At 46.8% G+C, this 6032-nt stretch overlaps 1 protein-coding gene and 1 long non-coding RNA gene across 2 annotated transcripts in view; one reads left to right on the top strand and one right to left on the bottom strand.

The window, feature by feature from the left end:
• Positions 1-6032, bottom strand: part of LOC137465571 (guanine nucleotide-binding protein G(q) subunit alpha) — a 166542-nt gene that overhangs the window by 133225 nt on the left and 27285 nt on the right. The gene's annotated exons all lie outside the window — the stretch shown is intronic.
• The window catches only part of LOC137465577 (uncharacterized), a 419327-nt gene that overhangs the window by 31302 nt on the left and 381993 nt on the right, over positions 1-6032 (top strand). The gene's annotated exons all lie outside the window — the stretch shown is intronic.

The following is a 6032-nucleotide window of genomic DNA, read 5'->3' on the forward strand; positions in this document are numbered from 1 at the left end:
GAAGTAGACCCTCTACGAGAGGAAGCTCCATCCCATTGCCACCGGAGCTCCGGCATGCCTGGACTTGTCTCCACGTGCCCAGCTGCAACATCCAGCTAGCCAAAAGTATCTCTGGGGTGAAACACCACAGTTGCCGCTATTTGGTTCAGCAGCAGGGCCAGACAAGCCAAGGCACGTCCCGTTCTCGATATTGGTAACACCAAGGTCAGTGGGCAAGTTGAGAACATTTCTCAGGATGTCTAGGTGGTGTTGATTATGGATTTATTATTACAGACTGTTACTGAGGCCTTTGTATGAGACTTTAAAGGATTCTAAAGAAATATTACAATGGACTCCTGAGTGCCAAACTGGTCTTAGAGATTTGGAAAGAGCCTTGATGTCAGCCCCGGCATTAGGACTACTAGATTTGATGAAACCTTTTGAGCACTTACACCTTGCATTAGGTGTATTAGCTCAAAAGTTGGGAATCTGGAAGAGGGCTGTAGGATATTTTTCCAAGAGGTTGAACAATATAAGTAAAGGATGTCCTGCCTGCCTTTGAGTAGTAGCAGCCACAGTTCTTATACAAGAGGCCTGGAATTTGACACTGGGCCAAAAGATTACTGTTTATGCTTCACATATGGTCATTTCTGTTTTAGAACAAAAGGAGGGGCCACTGGTTGTCTCCGAACATGATGCTTAAATATCAGGTTGTGTTGCTGGAGCAGGAATTGAAGACCATACCTGCTCTAAATCCTGCTATGTTTCTTGATCCTGGATCAGAGAATTAACTATTGAACAAATTTATTCTAGCAAGGAAGGCTTAAAGGATATTCCCTCTGAAAATCCGGACTAGGAACTGTTTACAGGCGGCAGGAGTTTTACCGAAGAAGGCAAGTGGAAAGCAGAATATGCTGTAGTAACTCACAGTAAAGTAATTGAAGCCAACCCACTACCTGTCAATACATCTGCACAGAAGGCAGAGCTTTACAAAGAGCCCTAGAACTATCAGAAGTTAAGAAAGTTAATACATGGACTGATTCTAAGTATGTGTCATGGTTTTGCATGGGAGACATTTATGGAAGTGATGCAAAGCTTTTAGCCAATAGAACGCTGTACACGCCTCTGTGAAAAACACACGTTAAAGACAAAAGAAACCCGAGAACTTCTCTTTCTTTTCTGGCCAGCACAGAGGTAACACGCCCTGGCCCCTTGTCTCAGCCAGGCCGGCTGGTTGGCCTCGGCAAGGGGGGCTGGGCCCCTTCCCCCGGGGCATCTGCCAGCCCCCCCCCATTGGCTACCAGGCAGGGGAGGGAGTGCCGTGGGCCAGGCCATGGCTGCGATTTCTGACATCTTGCTACTAGCCCAGGGCTGGGCTGAGTGCGCTGGCCCCTAGGAGCAGCCTTAGGCCGAGCAGGCTTGGCCAAGATTCTACCACTGCAACCACTGGGCAGACCAGGCAGTGGGAAGGAGAAGCCACACAGCCACACACCTCCCCCCCGCCCCCCCCCCCCCCCCACCCCCCCACGTGCTGCTGCTGAGTTCTGGCCTGGCTGATTAGATCCTAGCCACCCCCCAGCTGCAGTTCCCACCATCTGCAGCACCCAACCTGGCTGGGGTCAGGTCTGCAGGCCCTGGGCGAGATGTTAATTCTTTCAGTGCATCAATCCTTCCATCCTCCCTTGAGTGAGAGAAAGGAACAAGATGCAAGCATGTAAAAAGGAGCAACATGAAAACATCGAGGTCAGTGAAGAAGTCAAGTCCCAGATGGGAGGGATGAGGAGATGCCTTAATCTTGGGGCTGAAATCCTCTTGTAATAGCTATGCAGAAAGACTCTTTTTTCCCTGTAACACATGAAAGCCATGGGGAGATGAAAGGTTCAATTTGATATCGAGCAAAGGCGTCCATGCCAAAGTAAGCAGATGTTAATGTAGCTGTGATCCTATGAGAAGTTTGAACAGAAGGAGAGTAGTCCTGTGCCCCTAGGAGAATGTAATGAACAAAGTTCCCGGTGTTCCCCCAGGATGCTGTTCCCCCAGGATGCGGGCAGGGCCTTCCTAGTTCCCATGGCAGCAGTGGAACAACTGCTGGCTCTAGCTGAGTACCGATATTGAAATGTTAATTAGCTAATTGCTCTGTTTGTTTTCTCTAAACTACCTGGAGATAACCTGCCTCCCCCACTCATGCTGCCATTCTGGGACTAAAATGCAAATAAAAAACCCTTGGGACCATGGGAGCGTTTTTTTTAGGGGATAAAGACACCCACAAATAAAGAACTAAACACAGTAGAGGGGGATAGACAAATGTCCAAGCTGAGGAAGAGGGGAAACATACCCCCTGATTGACTTCTGCCCATCACCATCAACTACAAAAGACTAGACTAGAGTAGGCTGTGGGAAGCAAAAACGAAAAGACAGAATTTCCTGGTGCTGCCACCAGGGAAGGAGAGGGGACAGCTGTTGTTCTAGACTTCAGCAACAGACTCTGCACATCTCCTCACCCTTCGGCTACCAGTGTGCCACAAGGAAAGGAGAGGGGACAGCTGCTCTGGACTTCAGTGACAGACTCTGCACGCCTCCTTCCCTTTCGGCTACCTGGGAAAGCTACAACAGCGGGGGCGAGCTCCGTGTCGGGCCCCCTGCCCAGCTGATCTTTTCAATAAAGAGTTGAACATTAATAACGGCATTAGCCCTGTTCATTTCAGAGAAGACCTCTGTTCCCAGAGATGAAGATGATTTTAGAGATAGATAATGAGAACTTTTGCCTTTGAACAGTTCATCTTTAAAACAGTACCCCATAAGTTGACATGGCTCATAAACACAGCTGTGGGAAAAGCTTGTGCAAAATGTGTCCTGGTTTGACAAGGAAGTTGGGGTCAAACCAATCAATGGTCAGATTTGAATACTGACACCTGGTGTGACCACTGAAGATGTTGGACACGCCTCTGAGAACACAGGGGGTTAAAAGCAGAGAACTCCCAGGGGAACGCTCTCTAGGGAATGAAGGGACTGGAACCAGGCCTGCGGAAGGGTGGAGAAAATCTGAGATATTTTTGTCGTCCCCCCCCCCCCCCCAAAGGGATAGAGAGAGACAGAGAGCCTGAAGCCACGTGGAAATTTGATATCATGAGGAGAAAGAGAAGGGGGGGAGGTGCCCAGTCGGGGAGGTGCCCAGTCGTGGGAGCTGGGCAGCTGAGATTTCAGCTGATTTCCTGGGAGCTTTTAACCCCTTCTTGGACAATGAAAGCTTCGTGAAACATTAATCCTCCTTGATCTGAAAGAGAAGAGAGATAGCCTGGGACCTGGGATGTTAGAAGAAGAAATTTAGGTGGGAGGAGATGATGGAGTGGCCTTGGCTGGACTTTTCTTGTATAGCCATAGACTGAACCAATTTCTCCTGGTAGTTGCTGTGTTCATATTGATCAAACTCAGAAAGTAGTGACTAGTTAGGAAACAATTTGGGGATTTCAGGACTTGTTGGAAAAGATATCATCTTGGTTTCCACACCTATCTCAATGGGTCAAATGGATTATAGTGACTGTGATGATAGTGATTATAGTCTTTGTAGGCATTTATGTGAACTATTGTACTAAATTTTGTAACCCAAAATATTATATAGCTTTTAAGTGAGACTTGCTGAAAATTTCAACAAGTATCAAAGGGGAGGAATATAGGGAAAATGTTTAATGGTAACAAATAATGTTTAAGTCTTGTGCATTCCTTTAGCTTTAACAGACAGTGCTTAGTCCTGTATTCACCCATATCAGCGATTAATGTGTGCAAGTGGATATCTTAGCCTTGAGACTAAAGACTGTGAGCCTGAGCAATGCTAAAAAGAAGGTATATCTTGTCCAGACTACATCACTGGGATGCATTCAAGAAGAAGAAACTGGGTTTTTTGAGGCCTGTGACCAAAAGAGGATAATTTGAGGAATGGGATGTTCCCCAAATGACCACCAGAGATCCTCTAATGCATATAAGTTCCAAGAAGTGATTTAAATATGTAAAAGAATTCCCGGGACATTTAGCCCATATGTATGAGTTACATAGATAAAAACTAGTCTGTTAGCTAGCTGCAGTGATAGGTGGAGATATGCCCTGCACACCCAGCACCGAAATAAAGTAATGCTGCTTTCTAATACTGAAATTAGAGTGCTAGAGAGTTTTATTCCTGATTTTTGATGACAGGCTAATCCATTGTACCACGCAGGGGATATGGAGTCACTCACACTGCGCAAGAAGTGATAGAGTCCATTGGTGCACACAGAAGGGGGGATGAAGTCTGTGTTGGTTTTGCACAGCCTGGTTTTTGGTAATGGGGGGCCACAGAGGTGGCTTCTGTGAGAAGCTGCAAGAAGCTTCCACCATGTCTGGCAGAACCAATCCCTGATAGCTCTGAAGATGGACATACTGCAGGCCAAAACTGGGCTAATTAGAGATGTGGGCAACACCTCTGTGATAACATATTTAAGAAGAAAATCAAAACAAAGTGGGGCCAAGTTTTTTCTAGCCAGAGAAGAGGAGGAGGTGAGAACATGTGAGAGGAACGACATGGAGATACCAAGGTCAGTGAAGAAGGAGGGGGAGAAGGTGCTCCAGGCGCCAGAGCTAAGATTCCTCTGCAGGCTGTGGTGATGACCATGGTGAAGCAGGCTGTCCCCTGCAGCCCATGGACGTCCACGGGGATGCAGAGATCCACCTGCAGCCTGCGGGGGAAGTGCTCACGCTGGAGTAGGGTAATGCCTGGAGGATGCTGTGATCCAGTGGAAGACACGGTGAAGAGAGGGGGGGCCCTGCTTCCAAGCTGGAGCAGCCTGTCCTTGGAGGACTGCACCCTGTGGAAGAGTGACCCATGCCACAGCAGTTTTGGGAGGACTTTGTGCCCATGGGAGGGAGTCACGTTGCAGCAGTTTTGGCAGGACTGCTGCTCGTGAGATTGGAACCATGATGGAGAAGTTAATGGAGAACTGTCTCCCATGGGAGGGAGGGACCCCACGGTCTCACAGGGAAATTACTTCTTTCCCTGAGCAGCAGAAAAAAACCTCAGGTGATGAACTGACCAGGACCCCCACCCCCATCTCCCTGCACTGCCAGTGGGAAGGAGGGAGGGGTTGGGGGAAGAAAAGGTGTTTTTAAGGGCTTATTTTATTTCTCATTATCCTCCTTTGATTTTGTTAGTAATTAATTCACTTTGTACTTCTAAGTCGAGCCTGTTTTGCCCTGGGAGTGTTTTCTCCCAATCCATATCTCAACTCATGAACCCTTAATTTAGTTTTTTCCTCTCCTCTGCCCAGCTGTGGCAGAGGAGTGTGAGTGAGCGACTTTCACAGGTGCCTGGCATTTGGCCAGTGTCAAACCATGACAAATCCCTTTTTTAGCATGTAAAAAGGGGTATCAAGTCCTTTGTAGTGTTTGAAATTATGCGAAATAAACCCAGCATAGATTAGGGGAATGCCCTTGGCCAAGGTTGTGCAAAATTAGGAAAATTTTTTTGGTACAGTAGAATTTTGCAAGGACTGTGCAATAAGATTGTGCCAGGAGAATTGGCCAGCTATAACCTGGTCTGTTTGCTCAGCAGGGCAATGGCCATCACAAAACTTTAATGACACACTTGCAGTTAGTGTCTTTGTAGACCAGGCAGCCCCCAACATCAGAAGATATTTTAAGAAACATATGCGAGTGTGGCGGGGACCAGTACAGATGGGGGACTGTTGGTCTCAACACAGAGGGAGACAGGATTCTATTCCCCTAGAAGCCAAGAAGAATATCCAGAAGCAGACAAACCAATACTTAGCCCAATGTATTTTGAAATATTCCATTAGATGAAAAAAATCACCCTTTGTTTGCCTTCCCTTGGAAAAGACAGCAACTGATTTGGACATGCTTTTCCCAAGGATTTTCTGGATCCACTACCATTTTTTCAATGAATATTGGAGGTTGATTTAAAGGGTATGAAATCATGCAAATCAGGTTTTGTATAGTGTGTAGATGATTTGTTATTAGCAAGTAGTGATGAGAATGCCTTTATATTACACTATACATTTATTTGTTGC

Source organism: Anomalospiza imberbis (assembly GCF_031753505.1).
Source record: "Anomalospiza imberbis isolate Cuckoo-Finch-1a 21T00152 chromosome W unlocalized genomic scaffold, ASM3175350v1 scaffold_31, whole genome shotgun sequence".
In the NCBI taxonomy this organism is placed as follows: domain Eukaryota; kingdom Metazoa; phylum Chordata; class Aves; order Passeriformes; family Viduidae; genus Anomalospiza; species Anomalospiza imberbis.